Source organism: Mesoplodon densirostris, chromosome 6, assembly GCF_025265405.1.
Source record: "Mesoplodon densirostris isolate mMesDen1 chromosome 6, mMesDen1 primary haplotype, whole genome shotgun sequence".
Lineage (NCBI taxonomy): Eukaryota > Metazoa > Chordata > Mammalia > Artiodactyla > Ziphiidae > Mesoplodon > Mesoplodon densirostris.
The window spans coordinates 44,198,119-44,216,079 of record NC_082666.1 but is presented as its reverse complement, the minus strand read 5'-3'; the positions used below and the strand labels follow the sequence as shown (position 1 = coordinate 44,216,079).

General features: G+C 39.6%; 1 pseudogene; it reads right to left on the bottom strand.

Annotated features, from left to right (window-relative positions):
- Nucleotides 1-11,678: 11,678 nt before the first annotated feature.
- On the bottom strand, nucleotides 11,679-11,989 carry LOC132492541 (ATP synthase subunit g, mitochondrial-like; annotated as a pseudogene).
- Between the last annotated feature and the right edge of the window lie 5,972 nt (nucleotides 11,990-17,961).

The following is a 17,961-nucleotide window of genomic DNA, read 5'->3' as shown; positions in this document are numbered from 1 at the left end:
GCTAGCTGTGGTGCACTAACCCCTTTCAGGCTGTGTTTACGCAGCCAACCCTAGTCCTCTCCCTGGGATCTGACCTCCGAAGCCCGAGACTCAGCTCCCAGCCCTGATCCACCCCTGGCGGGTGAGCAGACAAGGCTCTCAGGTTGGTGAGTGCTGGTCGGCACCGATCCTCTGTGCGGGAATCTCTCCGCTTTGCCCTCTGCACCCCTATTGCTGTGCTCTCCTCTGTGGCTCCGAAGCTTTCCCCCAGCCACTCCCCATCTCCACCAGTGAAGGGGCTTCCTAGTGTGTGGAAACTTTCCCTCCTTCACAGCTCCCTCCCAGAGGTGCAGACCCTGTCCTTATCCTTTTGTCTCTGTTTTTTCTTTTTTCTTTTGCCCTACCCGGGTACGTGGGGAGTTTCTTGCCTTTTGGGGAGTCTGAGGTCTTCTTCCCGCATTCAGTAGGTGTTCTGTAGGAGTTGTTCCACATGTAGATGTGTTTCTGATGTATTTGAGGGGAGAAAGGTGATCTCCACATCTTACTCCTCCACCATCTTGAAGGTCTCCCCCTTATAGACATTAATTTTTAATAACAATGTTTTAAACAACTGACTTGTAACATTCCTGAAAATTAACAATGGGCTCTTGTGAGCTGGTGGGAGCTGGCAATAGCAAACCACTCACCCATTCCCAGAAGCCTCCATATTCTTGCTCCAACCTGGACTGGTCAATTTCTACAATTGCTACAGGGTTATCATATTAGGATTTTCCTTTTAATATTCCTCTTTTATTTCTCTTAGCTTTTATTTCTCTTCATCTTGCTGGAGCACATCCTCAAGTAACTTGCAAAGAAGTTACTCTTATATATGGATTAAGTAAAATTTCTGTGTCCTTGAATGCTTGATGATGTCCTTATTTTCTCCTCATACTGACTGAAAGTTTGAGTATAGAATTTTAAAGTGAAAATCATTTTCCCTCGGAAATTTGAAGGGCTTGTGCCATTGATTTCTAGAAACTTGGGCTGCTGATAAGCAGGGTAGTGCATACCTTTCCTCCTTCCAGGAGATTTTGAGATCTTTTCTTCATCTTGGAGCTCTGAAATTTCATGGAGATATGTCTAGGTCTATGTCTTTGTCACTCGTTCTGTGGATTTTTCAAAATGAAGATAAATTCTTCTTTTTGGCGTAAAGTCTTGTACAGGGTCTTTGATAATCCTCCTTTTTTTCTCTTCTCTTTTGCTGGAGCCTTATCAGTCAAATGTGAGGCTTCTCAGATTGACTCTCTCTGTGTCTTACCCCTCTCTCATATTTTTTTTTTTTTTTTTTTTTTGCGGTACGCGGACTTCTCACTGTTGTGGCCTCTCCCGTTACGGAGCACAGGCTCCAGACGCACAGGCTCAGCGGCCATGGCTCACGGGCCTAGCTGCTCTGTGGCATGTGGGATCTTCGTGGACTGGGGCACGAACCCGTGTCCCCTGCATCGGCAGGCAGACTCTCAACCACTGCACCACCAGGGAAGCCCGGTGTTTTCTATTTTTGCCTTTTGTTTTTCATCCTGGGAGATGTCCTCAACTCTGTCTTCTAGCTCCTTACTAAATTTTAGTTCAGGAAATTATATTTTTTAGTTTCCAAAAGCTAGTTCTTACTGACAAATTATTTTCTTCTCACAGCATCCTATTCTTATTTTATGGACCCATATTTTCTTAAATCTCTCTGAGAATTATGATTATAACTTTTAAAAGCTCTTTTTTTTTCTGCCTTGATTATTTCTTCCAGGACTATTTTTCTTCTTTATTTTGATTTTTTTTCACGTGTTTCCAAATTTGTGAACACTCAGTAGTATATCCATTTCCAGTAATAGAAAACTCTCAGGCAACCTTAAAATAACATTTTGTCTATTTCATGTGCCTATATTTTGAAACAGCAATTTCACTTTGTGGAATTAATTTTAAAAATTAGTCAAATGAAAAGATATATATTCAAGGATATTCACACAGCTTTATTTTCAGTAATAAAAATAGGCAGCCTATATTGAACACTTATTATGTACCAGCCACATGTTTAAGAGCTCTACATTTTTAAACTCCCTTAATTCTCACAACAACCATTTGAAGTCAATATTATTATCTCCATTTTATAGATGAGGAATAGACCAGAGAGGTTAATGAGCTTGCCCGTGATTGCACAATTAGTAAGTGCAGGATTCTAACTCAGACTGAGGATCCAGAGTGAGTGCTCTTAACCAGTGCATAATAACATTGATGCAGTAGAGAAAGATAAGAAATAGACCAAATTATTAATAGTGATTATATTTGGATTATGGGATTATGATAATATTTTTATGAATTTCCTTTTATTTAAATTAAAAAATTATAATTGTGGGTACATGTAATTTAAAAAAATTGCTATCTTTAAATTGAAATAGAAATCACATACCATAAAATTTTCTGACTTAAAGTGAACAATTCAGTGGTTTTTATATATTCACAAAGTAGCATAAATATCATCACTAATTCAAGAACATTTTCATCATTCCCAATAGAAATTCTTTAACCATTAAGCAGTCACTTCTTTTTTTTTTTAAACATCTTTATTGGAGTATAATTGCTTTACAATGGTGTGTTAGTTTTTGCTTTATAACAATGTGAATCAGCTATACATATACATATCTACCCATATCTCCTCCCTCTTGCATCTTCCTCCCACCCTCCCAATCCCACCCCTCTAGGTGGTCACAAAGCACCGAGCTGATCTCCCTGTGCTATGCAGCTGCTTCCCACTAGCTATCTATTTTACATTTGGTAGTGTATATATGTCCATGCCACTCTCTCACTTCATCCCAGCTTACCCTTCCCACTCCCCATGTCCTCAAGTCCATTGTCTACGTCTGCATCTTTATTCCTGTCCTAAGAAGTCACTTCTAATTCCCTCTTCTCCCCAGACCCCGGGAACCAGTAATCTACTTTCTATCTCTATAAATTTACCTATTATGGTCATTTCATGTAAATGGAATCATATAACATGTGGCCTTTTGTGTCTGGTTTCTTTTGCTTTAACATAACTGTTATCTACCACCTCAGGCAGCTACACTGTTAAAAAGTTACCTCTGTTTTTTCTTTTTTTAAAATTATTTATTGAAGTATATTTGACTTACAATATTATATTGTTTTCAGGTGTACAATATAGCAATTTGATAGTTTCATAGATTACACACCATACGAAGTTTTTATAAAATATTGACTATATCTTCTTTGCTGTATGTTACGTCCCTGTGACTCATTTATTTTATAACTGCTAGCTTGTGCCTCTTAATCCCCTTTACCTATTCCACCCCTTCCCTTCCTCCTTTCCCCTGTGGTAACCAACAGTTTGTTCTCTGGATCTGTGAGTCTGTTTCTGTTTTATTTTTTTGCTTTTGTTTTGTTTTGTCTCTAATTTTTTTGACAAACACCCATAGGGAAAATGTTGTTAGCACTAGATGACCTCTGAGTTAGGTCATACAAAGACAGCCTTCTGAGTGGGGTCTTCCAGGGAACCACCAGACAGGTCAAATAATGACAATTCTCTGTAAGTGGGGCTTTGAAGGAGCTCCAACCACTCTGCTCCTGCAAGCGGCTGCCAGGCTGCTGGTTTTCACTAGTGGGATGTTGGTTTTCTTTGTTTTTTAATATTTAAAACTTTATTATTATTTATTTATTTACTTAGGTTGATCTGGGTCTTAGTTGTGGCATGTGGGATCTTTAGTTGCAGCATGCAGACTTCTTAGTTGTGGCATGCAGGCTTCTTAGTTGTGGCATGTGGACTCTTAGTTGCGGCAAGCATACTCTTAGTTGTGGCATGCATGAGCGATCTAGTTCCCTGACCAGTGATTGAACCCTGGCCATTGGTATCGTGGAGTCTTACCCACCAGACCACCAGGGAAGTCTCGGGATGTTGGTTTTCAAGGCTTCTTGCAGAGATGGGGAAAGGGGGATAGAGACAGGGTAGGTTAAAATGCCACAGAGCTTGCTGTTCTTACTGAGATCAAGCCATTTTTCTTGAATAAATACTCCCTGGATTACTGCAAGCCTTTGGTTAATTTCCAGAGTTCTGAAGAAGTTGATTCGGATAATTTTTGTTGGTGTTTTTCTTGTGTTTACAGAGCAGAGAATTTTCAAGGGCTTACTTTGCCATTTTTGTTCACATCACTAATTATGGATATTTTAAAATTTATTCTTTTTGTGCAGCTTTTATCTAATTTTTCTACACTGAGCTAGTATTGTTCTTGCATTGAGCAAGACATTATATTATTATTATTATTATTTTGGCATATTCCCTTGCAGTTCTGGAGGCTATAAGTATGAAATCAAGGTATTTGCTAGGCCATACTCTTTCCAAAATCTCTAGGGGAGGACCCTTCCTTGCCTCTTCCAGCTTCTGGTAGCCCCAGACATTCCTTGGTTTATGGAAGTATCACCCCAACATCTGCCTCTGTGGTGTGTTCCCTTTGTCTCTGTGAGCAAGACACTTTTAATTGCCAAAAAAATGTATTTACTGAATTTATAATTCTCAGCTCTGGGTTATGCTTTCATTATATTTTATTTTATTTTGGTTTTCATTATAAAGAGTGAAGGGACTTCCCTGGTGGTCCAGTGGTTAAGAATCTGCCTTCCCATGCAGGGGACATGGGTTCAATCCCCAGTCAGGGGATTGAATCCCACATGCTGTGGGGCAACTAAGACCGCGCACTCTGGAGCCTGTGCAGCAGAACTAGAGAGCCCGCATGCTGCAACTACTGAGCCCACACACTCTGGAGCCCGTGTGCCACAACTAAGACCTGACTCAGCCAAAAAAAAAAAAAAAGTTAGTGAAGACAGGAAAAGGAATACTTCAAAAAGAACAAAGGGACAGTCCTGACTATCAGAATCAGAAGCAAAAGTCAGAATCATTGACTTTTAATTCTGAGTACTAATATAGTTTAACCATTTTTTTTCAAGTGGAGAAGTTAGAAAATTTAAGGAGAATCGATTAAAATATTATTATAGGATAGGAATCCTATATTTAAAAAAATAGGATTTGCTATATTTACTTATTTTAAATTAAAAAAATTTTTTAAATTTTATATTGGAGTATAGTTGATTAACAATGTTGTGTTAGTTTCAGGTGTACAGCAAAGTGATTCAGTTATACAGATACATGTATTCTTTTTCAAATTCTTTTCCCATTTAGGTTAATACAGAGTATTATAGAGCAGAGTTCCCTGTGCTATACAGTAGGTCCTTGTTTTAAAAATAGCAGTGTGTACATGTTAATCTCAGACTCCCAATCTGTCCTTCCCCTCCTCCCCCCCATAACCATAAATTTGTTCTCTAAGTCTGTCTGTTTCCGTTTTGTAAATAAGTTCATTTGTATCTTTTTTTTAGATTGTGCATATAAGCAATATCTTATGATATTTGTCTTCCTCTATCTGACTTACTTCACTTAGTATGATAATCTCCAGGTCCATCCATGTTGCTGCAAATGGCATTATTTCATTATTTTTAATGGCTGAGTAATATGCCATTGTATATATGGAATCACATCTTCTTTATCCATTCATCTGTTGATGGACATTTATGTTGCTTCCATGTCTTGGCTATTGTAAACAGCACTGCAGTGAACATTGGGGGGCATGTATCCTTTCAAACCATGCTTTTTTTCCAAATATATACCCAGGAGTGGGATTGCTGGATCCTATGGTAGCTCTATTTTTAGTTTTTTAAGGAACCTCCATACTGTTCTCCATAGTGGCTGTACCAATTTACATTCCCATCAACAGTACACACTGCTATATTTAAAACAGATAACCACAAGGACCTTCTCTATAGCACAGGAAGCTCTGCTCAACATTCTGTAATAACCTAAATGGGAAAAGAATTTGAAAAAGAATAGATACATGTATATGCTTAACTGAATCACTTTGCTATACACCTGAAACTAACACAACATTGTTAATCAACTATAATATAAAATAAAAATTAAAAAAAAGGTATTAAGAAAGTTTCAAAAAAATAAATCAGGACTACTCAAATGCAGAATAAGATGCTTGGAGAGTCTATGAAGTTTTACAAGGTTACAGCCCCATCCCCTTCCCTCCCCTTTCTTTTCCTTTCCTCCCTCTTTGCTTCCTTTCTTCCCTACCTCCTTCTCCTTCTTCTTCCCTTAAACAAATCATGCCCATAAGGAAACAGATTTCTTGAAATATGTATTTATAAGTCTTATAAGTACATATTTCTTAGAATTTTGACTCACTTTTCCTTATGTTTATCTGAATTGACATGGTCCTGAACTGCAACAAAGCATAAGGTTCTCATCTGAGGGTGCACTTAAAATCATGTGTAAAAAATACAGATACATAGTTCTTCCCACCCTGTAACCCCAGGAGATTCTGACTCACTAGTTTCCTGGAGTGAAGCTTGGCATCTACAGATTTAACAAGCTCCGAGGGAAATTTGGAATCTCCTTGGAACCACTGCCACAGGGATTATAATTATGTCTGTATAGTACCTGGATCACTGTCTTCATTTATTTTGCAGTCACTGGGTGTGGAGAACCCCAAATAAAGTAAAACCAAATGATGTAAAAGAAGATGGCATCTTGTCTCTTATGGAACCTTAGCCTAGGTAATCAAAAAAAAAAAAAAAACCACTAGAAGACAAAAAAAATTCTGATAAAGTGAAACCACTCTGGAGTTGGATTGGTTGGGGAAGACTTCAGAAGAACAGTCCCAAATAGAAGCTTGAAAGAAGTGTAGTATTTGGATGAGTGGAGGAGAGGATGTTTGCAGCAGGGAAATAACATAAGGAAAGACATGAACACAAACTGAGCCTGACTTTTCCAGGAAACATTCAGGATACTTGCCTGCCTCACTGGAGAGGAGGGTTCATTGGAAAATTGGATAGACAAGGGAAGTCCCATGATGAAGAGTGCTGGGTGCCAGTTGAGAGGTTTGTACTTGGAGTCAGAGAGACCTGGACTTGAATTCTACCTCCAGTACTTGATACTACTATGACTTTAGACAGATTGTTTATCCTCCCTGAGCTTGTTTTCTTCTGTAAAATGGGCTTAAAACTCGTTATGCCTGAGGCGTTTGAGGGGGCTAGATAGCAATGCCTGGCACAGAGTAGCACTCTGTACATGGGGTTATGGCCATTATTGATCCGACATGCTGAACGTAACTGTGGAGGGTCCTGGAGCAGGAGGCTGCAGGCTGGTGGTGATAAGTTGTGAAGGTGAACATAGTTGTGGAGGAAGGACAGACATTCCCTTCAGTGAGAAGGTAATTCAAATCAGATAGTCAGCATCGGAAGGGTAGCATGACAATTCCAGCCTTCCCACTTCCACTGGGTGTTGTGCTGACACTGCCTGGGACCATGTAAAGCTTCTGAGTACTTGTCTCAGCAAATCTATGCTCTTGTTACTCTTGTATTAGTTCTTTAAAATCCCCACAGGAGAAAGTGAGAGAGTGACATGGACATATGTACACTACCAAATGTAAAATAGATAGCTAGTGGGAAGCAGCTACATAGCACAGGGAGATCAGCTCCGTGCTTTGTGACCACCTAGAGGGGTGGGATAGGGAGGGTGGGAGGGAGGGAGACGCAAGAGGGAAGAGATATGGAAACATATGTATATGTATAACTGATTCACTTTGTTATAAAGCAGAAACTAACACACCATTGTAAAGCAATTATACTCCAATAAAGATGTAAAAAAAAAAAAATCCCCACAGGACAAACAAGCGGTGAGTTGGAGGTCCATGAAAATAGATCCCATTTGTTAAGTACTGTGCTAATTGCTTTACATGCATTCCACATGATTATGAAAGTGAAAGAAAACTAAGGGATTTTCAGACTAATGAAAATATCTATGGTTCTATTTTTTCTATAATTTGTCTTTATTGAATAATGAAGAGATTAACTGCATTTGTAAGATACACGTAAGGTTTAAAGAATGATGATAAAACAAATTATCAGTGTCACAGCTTTAGAACTAGAACATTCCCAGTACTTTAGAATTCCCTAGAATGCCCCTTCCCAATTACACTCCCCTCCTTCAGAAGGAACCATTATCCTGAATTTTTTGTTCAACATTTTCTTGCTTTTCTTTTTAATTTTACCACTCTGTATGTATTCTTAAATAATATGTTGTTTAGTTAGTGTCATATGTTTTTGTTTAAAAGCATTAACTTATATAAAGTTAATTATATAATTTGAATCATGTGATATATACCTTTCTGTTTCTCATTTTTCTCCCAACATTATAATCCTGAAATTCATCCATGTTGATGCATGTAGCTATAGTTTACAAGTTTTGATGCATAATATTTCATTGTAGAAAAAGACCACATTTTATGCATCCATGTATCCATGGACATTCAGATTGTTTCAGTATTTTGCGTTTACAAATGTTGCTATGAACATCCTCACATAGGTCTTGGTGCATATGTGTAACCATTTTTTTGAGGATGCATGCTTTTGTGTCAGTTAAGATTAGGTTGGGCTACACCTCCTCTCTATTACCACACCTCCCCCACCCCCGGCATCCATGACTTCTGACACACCCAGGGTTGAACAGATAATGCATAGGAAAAGTCTTAACTGCCTGTTGTTCCCTGGGCTTTGAAGCTGTTTAAGGCTAATTCTGTCTGAACTCCGTAGTGATCAGACTTTCTCGGGACACATTAGTGGTTTCTTTAGATATCATCATCCCCCTCGATTTCCCATAGCTGGGGATCTCCACTTGGGGATGCCTTGATAGAGATGAACAGACCTCCTCTGGCTGGTTATTTATGAGTGCCTCAACAACCGTTGGACATCTGTCCGTTCCTCTTTAGCATCTTCCTGTGGAGGTCTTCACACTATTCCAGGTGGTCCTCATTGGCAGGATCCAAGACTGCCCCATACCTGCTTGTCCTCTCACTACATTTTGCCTACCACCCTTCACCCGCATAATGAGAGAAAGTCAGATGCCTGACAACATGGAAGATGGGGCATTTTCAAAAGTTTTAAGACCATTTGAATTCAATCCAGTTATTATTATTTTAATTATATCATACATTGCTGTTGGGGGCAATACCTATTAAAAATAAAAATGCATAAGCTCCTTGACCTAACAATTTCACTTACAGTACTTTGTCCTATAGATATGTTCATAGAAGTTTGCAGACTAGTCATTGACATGTTGTTTGTAAAGCAAAAACTAGAAAGAACAGGAAATGTATCCATACAAGGTTATATTATAGAATCCTTAAAAATAAATAAGGTATGTTTTATAAGAAATAAACTCCAGGGCCTCCCTGGTGGCGCAGTGGTTAAGAGTCCGCCTGCCGATGCAGGGGATACGGGTTCGTGCGCCGGTCTGGGAGGATCCCATATGCCGCGGAGCGGCTGGGCCCGTGAGCCATGGCCGCTGGGCCTGCGCATCCGGAGCCTGTGCTCCGCAACGGGAGAGGCCACAACAGTGAGAGGCCCACATACCGCAAAAAGAAAAAAAAAAGAAATAAACTCCAAAATATATTATTAAGTGAACAAAAGCAATTTGGAGAATAATGTATGTAGCATGCTACCATTGAATTGTGCTGGAATTTTTAAAGAGCATCTACACATATATACTTGCAAATGCATAGACTATATCTGGGTGGATATACTGTTAACACAGGTTGCTCCTGAGAAGGGGAATTGGAGGTATGGTGGTCAGGGATGAGAGGACAACCTACCTTTTACTGTATATAATATTACTATTTTGTATTTTTGAATTATTCTTTGTACTATGCATATTACTTTAGAAAAATATTCATTAATTTTGAAAAATCATTCTTTAAACAAAAGAAAAAATCTTATTTGAATATTAGACCTCCTATGATTAATATTTAGCTTCTGTAGCATTAGACATCTGCAACCTTAACTTGTGAATATTTTTTTCCACAGTGATTGAGAAGGATAGTATTTACAGTATAATTAATAGATATGTACAAAAAGAAAGTTCACTACATTTTGAGCATAATGAGTTTGGGTTGTCAGGAGGATAGGCAGATGCCAACAAGCAGTTGGAAATGTGGACTCCAGCATTAGTCAAGACCTAAGATTGGTAGAAAAGATTGAGTAAAATTTCCAAAGGAGGAACGTAAAGAGAAGAGAAATGAACCATGGGCATAACCAAAGGGAGTACTTACTTTTGGGGTCAGAAGGAGAAAGAGGAATCAGAGAATGAGAACAAGATCTTAAGAGTGAACACATTATGAAAAATCATGGGAGAAGATAATATGAAGAAGTAAGAGTTGTTGATGGTGGCTGGCTGCGGAGAGTCTGAGGAGGATGAAAACCAAGAAAAAGCTTTTGGATTTGATCCTTCAGTGGTTATCAAGAGAGAATTTTTTGCACATGATGAGGATGCACATGGTTAGATGGTGAGGAAATGGGGGCCCTGATAAAGGAACTTGGTAATTAAGGGAAGGAGGGAAGAGCAGGAATGTATTAGTTCAGGTTGGGGGTGGGTAGCCTGGTGAATGGAGGTGATATGTGTGTGTGTGTGTGTGTGTCTGTGTGTATTAAGATGGGGAGCACTTCAAAACATTTATACATTGGCAGGAAGAAGTCACAGAGGAAAGAATGAAGATGTAATGAAATGTGGTCAAGTTGAGGGGATTATTGGTGGAGTAAGCCCCCAGAGAATGGATGAGGATGAGGGACACGGAGGGAGCTTTCACTTTGAGATAGAGGAAGACCACTTTTTTTTTTTTAATACCAATCACATATATTTATTTCAGGACATAATATGCTATTTAGACCCATGGATGATACTAAGTTTTAATCCTTTTCATATATTTTATTTGCAAAGATAGGTTCTAAAAATCATAAGACTGAATAGATTAATGACATAATATGTATCAAACTTAGATTTAAAATGTAGATCATGATTCTCATTCACTCTGTCCTACTGCTAAAGATGTTACAAATATACACATTTATAAGACCAGCCTGCTATTCTCGCTTGAGGAGACCATATTCAAGTTGATAAGAAGTACCCTAACATTTATAGACATAGCTGTTATCAAAAGGATCTTTCTATGATGTTTACAAGGAGAAACAGTCCAAATTTTATTCTTTATGACTACTGAGATGATTTAACTACATGATATACTACAGCATAATATATTTCACCAGGAGTTCCCTGGTGGTCCAGTGGTTAAGACTCCATGCTCCCAGTGCAGGGGGCCTGGGTTCAATCCCTGGTCAGGGAACTAGATCCTGCCTGCAGCAATTAAGAGCCCACATGCTGCAACTAAAGAACCCACATGTCGCAACTGAAGATCCCGTGTGCTGCAACGAAGACCCAGCACAGCCAAATAAATATATAAATAAATATTAAAAAATATATGTATGTTTCAAACCATCAAATTAAAATGTTATCCCCATATATACATGTACCACAATGTTACGTTTGCACATATCCTTTCCAATTTCAGGCTAAGCAAAGACATACATTTAGAGCTGTACTAATGTATCAAAGCAAAAGACAACCCAACTTAGTACCAAGAAATATTGTGACCGTCCATGTAGCATTTGATAGAGAAAACACTGATTTTGACATCATTTTAATCAGACAGCAGTATGGTCACACATGGTCCAAGGACACTCAAATAATAAACCAAATATAATCACATGTTAAAGTTTGGTCTTCAAACACTATAGCCAACGATGCCACACTTGCCTATGATCTTGCCAACATAAAATCACATTCACACCTCAGTGGCCACCAAACCATTCAGCAGAGCTCCCTTAACTGTGAGCTGTTTGAAGCTACTAGTTTGAGCACTAATGACTATTTCTTAAAACCTCTGAATAAGAGTAGGGATCTCAGCAGGGTTGGAGGAACCAGCTCAACACTGACCTAGTGCCAAAATGTGGCCAGTCAAGGCTTCATGTAAGTCACAGCAGCACTGACCAGGGCTTGAGCCTTCTCTGTGAGGTTATGAACAAATAGGGCCATGGTTCTATGACAGAAAAATCTCACCCAGAACTGGAGGGCCACCACTTTCTTTGTGACAGTAGTGAAGGCAGGGAGGATGTAGGAAAAGACAAAGAAGTGGTGCTTATGTGGAAGCATGTCCACATTTTGAATAAAGAAATAAACAAGATCACCTGCAGGAAATAAGGAGACCTGAATAAAAGGGGATTTTACATATATAGAATAGTCTTATAAAAGTTATAATTAGGAAAGATGCAGGGGACTTCCCTGGTGGCACAGTGGTTAAGAATTTGCCTGCCAGTGCAGGGGACACGGGTTCGAGCCCTGGTCTGGGAAGATCCGTGGAGCAACTAAGCTCGTGCACCACAACTACTGAGCCTGCGCTCTAGAGCCCGCAAGCCACAATTACTGAGCCCTCGTGCCACAACTACTGAAGCCCATGCACCTAGAGCCTGTGCTCTGCAATGAGAAGCCACAGCAATGAGAAGCCCACGTCGCAACTAAGAGTAGTCCCTGCTCGCTGCAACTAGAGAAAGCTCGCGTGCAGCAACGAAGACCCAATGCGACCAAAAATAAATAATTATTAATAAAAAAAAAGAAGAGATGCGGGAATTCTTTTCTTAATTTAGCAAAGCAGGTGGTTTGCAGCATCATGACACAATGGAAAGAACATTAGCTTTGGGGCCGCAAAGACCTGAGTTTGTGTCCTGGCTTTATTCCTTTTTAACAAGTTACCAAACTATTCTTTCTCAATTTATTCACAGTAAAATGGGGACAACAGTACCTATTTTGTCAGGTAGTTATGCAGATTCAGTGATAGGACATGTCAGTTAATTTCAGTTCCAACAAACATTTATTATTTTCTATTGTGCACCTAGTACTCCACTAGGTGTGTATCTTGGAGGAGTTTGAAGTCTAGGGGGGAATTCATTTCTCCTTCATTCTCTTTTGGGACCAAAAAAAATGAACTTTTGCAGAATTGTGAGGACTTGCTAGTTACTTCCCTGTGTGCTTTTAAATACTAGGTTAGATGCCACCTGCAGGTGTTTTTCCAGTCTTCCTGGATTTAGCCACTAATGCTGGATGAGCCACTTCTCCAAGGCACTGTCCCTGCTTTTCTGACCTCTTGCCCTCTGGACAGTGGGCTTGGCAAAGGGAACCCTTTGCAGCTGCCAATCATGAGGCATGAGTGGCCTTGGACTACTGACCCCTTCAATGGTGATTCAGCCTGTCTCATTCTTATCTCTGTAATAAGCATGATGTGTATTTTTTTCCTGTCTCCTTTTTGTTGTTGTTAGCAGCTAAATCTATGGTTGTTTAGCTTCCAAATAGCATCCCGGTGGGAAATGGTTCCAGACCGAGGACCTGAGAACTGACCACAATCGTGAACAGTAATGAAATCCATCCATTTGTAATCTGTTACTTTTAGGGAGAATAAGTAAAGACATGCATCCTTGATTAGGTAGATTGGAATTAATTGTAATGATTGGACTTGGAGTGTGAGTCCAGAGAAATATTAAATTCTAACAGAAGTGCTTTGGCAAAAGGCTTATAAATTAAAGGTTTAATATGTGTACTCTAGTCTTAAGTGATTGTAACATCGTTTAAGCATTTAATGATAGTAAAATTGTTCCAGTGTCCTCTGTGATTTGTGATGAGGATCAGAACATCTAGATCAGAACTGAAGCTCATCACCAAGGAAAGGACAACACATTCTGACCAATACCTGGATTGTGCAATAGACATCTTTCCCTTCTTCAGTTCTTTTCCAATGCGGCAGAGCATTTATAATATAACCTTATGTTGGATCAGTAAGGATTAGGTTGGCTCCATTTCTAGGACCATGTAAATACCAACCTTTCAAAGTTGGTAATACGAAGTTCAAAGATGTATCTTTTTCATATACGTGGCCTCTCAGATCTCTCAGGCAGGCCAATTTGTTTTCCACAGGACTGATCTATTTTCCTAGTTGTCAGCCTTGTATGAGAATTATTGCTGTGTCATGGACATCAATAGAGTGTTCCAGCTGACCTTTATTAGGCCTTTGAGGAAAGATGGAAAACAACAACAACAAAAAACGATTGGCAAGTGCCAAGGTACTATCAGTGATTAACAACAATTTTCTTTGGACATTTTGTGATTCTGTTAAAATAGAAACAGACCAGAAATTTCCGTGTTTTGAGTGAGATAATGCACCAAAGGCACTCACTCAACACAGAGCCAGGACTCAATAAGTGCAAGCTCTTATTACCATTATTTGGAATGAATGTCACCTATTTCCCCCTCTTTTCCCCACTCTCACAAACATCTTTTACTCTGAACCTCAGTGGTATGAAGGTAAACAACATTCATTCTCTTTTCTGAGAATGGGCTGTCCTGTTGTTGAAGGTGATAGAACAGTCAGCAGCCCTGGAAGCCCTATTCCAGATTCCAGGTAATTTTGATGGGTCAGGCCAGCCTTGAAAACTGGCAGCTATCTGGAAGATTGGGGTCATGTTCTGCATTGGCCTGCACTGGGAAATTGCCACACACAGCCAACAATCTTCTTTGGCATTAAGAAGTCAAGAGTAACACTTAACAACATTCCTTTAAACAATGAACTCATAAGCCAGGACCTAAATGCTGCACTAACAAGGGAGCCAGCTTTTGGATAGTCAAAGGCATTTTGTCAACAAAGCATCATTATTCCAGCCAAGCTAGGGTTGCTACATATATGGTTCTGTTCAGCTCAGTTCACCTTGTAGATAGGAGAGAATTTGGAACTTTTGTAGTTACTAAATCAACTCTTATTTCAATGCAGATAGCTCCTTGTTCTAAATAAGGTCCTTTATATTCTTGTGCTGCAGACTTGGCATTTCTAACTGTCGGACATTTCCACTTGGATTTCCAGCTGTTGACACCTGTTCCCAACATTTATTTCTATCTATGCTCTCACCGATATTGAGAGACGAGATATGTAGTGGTTAAGAGTGAGGGCTTGGGAGGCTGACTGCCTGGGTTCAATTCCCTGCTGTGCTGCTTACTAGGTGTGTGGCCTTGGCCAAATTATTTGACTTTTTTGATGCCTTAATTACCTCATCTGTATAATTGGGATAATAATAACACATTCCTCATCAAGTTGTTGGAAGCATTGGGTTAAAGTGCTTAGACCAGTGCCTGGTACATAGTCAGTGTTTGTATCAGTTTGGGTGTGTTACGTTACAAATAACAGAACAGCAGTTAATGGTATGGTAGGCAAAAAAACATATTTAATTATCTTTCATAACTAGAATTCTAGAGGTGGGTAGTTCCAGGTTTGGTGCAGCAGTTCAGTGGTCCACCAAAGACCCCACTTCTTCCTACCTTCCCCTCTGCCATCTTTAGCATGCTGGCTTTTCATATCCATGGTTATCACATTGTGGTCACCAGGTGTTGCAAGTCCAGGTGTCACATCTGCATTCAAGGAGAGAAGAAGGGAGAAGGGCAGGGTCAGCATCCACTGTCCCTTTCATCAGGAAAACAACAGCTTTCCCAGGAGCCTCACAAAGGACTTCTCCCTACATCTGATTGCCAAGAATAAGTCAGAGGTCCACCCTTGTCTGTGAAAGAGGCCAGAAAAGAGACCATCTAGTTTCTAGCCTCTGTAATGAGAGATGAGCGCAAAAGAAGAGGGTTGGGCATGGTTGTTGAGGTAGCCTGGCCATAGTGACCACCACAGTGATTATTACATGTTAGCTGTTATTATTATTATTTAAGTTCCTTAAGTTAGAAATATTGAAGTTATTTTTCATTCTTCTTCTTCTCTAGCAAACACTCAGTCACCAAGTTTGGTGATTCCTCCTGCTTAGTGCTTTCCATGTCCATCCCTTCCTTTCCCTTTGTGCTATTCCTAGTGTTTCTGGTTTTTATTATCTCAAGAGTGGAGAAATGCAGCAGCTTTCATTCTGTATCTTTGATCTCCAGTTTCTCTGTGCTCTGCTCCATCTTGCACTCTGCTAGATGAATCTTCATCAGATACTTCTATCATGACATCTTCTTGCTTCAAACCCCTCCATCCCTCCCTATTGTCTACAATACTGATTCTTAACCTTCATTGTACATTAGAATTACCTGGGAAGCTTGTTACAAATCAGATGTCTCTTGAAAAGCAGATGCTGAGTTTACAAATAATATATCCTCAAAGCACTCACAGTATAATGGGAAAGACAAGTAAGATAATGATAATCAAGGGTATTGTCATTTATTTTCTATGCCACTCATTTGGCCTATTAAATGTACTGCTTTACGTAAGATCCAGTATTAGTTATCTTTTCATGTCTATACAAGTCTTAGCTCTTCCAGTAGACCAGAAATTCCTTGAAGGCAGAGATTATATAATACCACTTTGATGTTCTCATTAGTCCTAAATATTCAACAAAACATATGTTGAAGAATCAGTGGCATTCATACAAAATATTTAGTGGGTACTTAATAAATGTTGGCCAGATCCAACAAAAACATTGGAAAACCTCAGAGACACAAGACACAGGGTAAAGAAATCCTCTTGTCAGATTAGATATATAGTTTGAAGCAACAGAGCCACACCTGTCTGAGAAATGTCTACAATGTAATAATGGTGCAGCTAGATCTTGCATGATTCAAACGAAAAGCTGTAGTGTAGATTTGCCATAAATGCAAAACTTCAAGGGGGTGAAAGGGCATCAGTAATCAGTAATTCTATCACTAATAGGATTAGTTTGATTATTGTGAAAGATACCATCATTACATACTGTTTTTTTTCAAGATACTCATGATACACACTGGAGGTAAGCTGCTTTCAGTAGCAAAATGTATTGTGAATTAACTATAGAAGAAAAAAGTGTTCAGTTAATCATTCATTTGTTCAATTAATCAACCAATAATTAAAAAATACCTGATCTGTCCCAGGACATTTATTTATTTATTTATTTTTAAAAGGAACAAACACTCTTTATTTATTTATTTATTTAATAAATTTATTTATTTTATTTTATTTGTTTTTGCCAGCATTGGTTCTTCATTGCTGCGTGCGGGCTTTCTCTAGTTGCAGCGAGCGGGGGCTACTCTTTGTTGCGGTGCTCGGGCTTCTCATTGCGGTGGCTTCTCTTTGTTGCAGAGCATGGGCTCTAAGCACATGGGCTTCAGTAGTTGTGGTGTGCGGGCTCAGTAGTTGTGGATCGTGGGCTCTAGAGCGCAGGCTCAGTAGTTGTGGCACACGGGCTTAGTTGCTCCGCGGCACGTGGGATCTTCCCAGACTAGGGATCTAACCTGTGTCCCCTGCATTGGAAGGCAGATTCTTTTTTTTTTTTTTAATTAATTAATTAATTAATGTTTGGCTGTGTTGGGTCTTCATTGCTGCGCGCGGGTTTTCTCTAGTTGTGGCGAGCGGGGGATACTCTTTGTTGCGGTGTGTGGGCTTCTCATTGCACTGGCTTCTCTTGTTGAGGAGAATGGGCTCTAGGCATGAGGGCTCTAGGACACAGGCTCAGTAGTTGGGGTGCACGGGCTTAGTTGCTCCACAGCATGTGGGATCTTCCCGGACCAGGGCCTGAACCCGTGTCCCCTGCATTGGCAGGCAATTCTTAACCACTGAACCACCAGGAAAGCCCAGCAGGCAGATTTTTAACCCCTGTGCCACCAGGGAAGTCCCTGTCCCAGGTTATTTAATGATGGATAGGACTCAGTCTCTCAAGGAACTTTGGTGTCCAGTAAGACAAAAAAACATGCAAACAAGTTCAATAGATAATTTAAAGTGTGACCATAGCGTACAGTGTGGGAAACAGGGCAGGAGGGCAGGGTCTATTCTGTGTGGAGATATGAGGACAGAATCAAGTTATCTTCCCCAAAGTTATCTTCTGTCTCACCTTCCACAGTACTGCTAGAGTTACTACTTTTCTCATGTGTAGTCTCACTTTCTTACCAGCTACTAAATTGTAAAATTAACATCTAAGGAGTTGATAACATCTTTGCTTCTTTGCACTTATTAGACTGGAAAC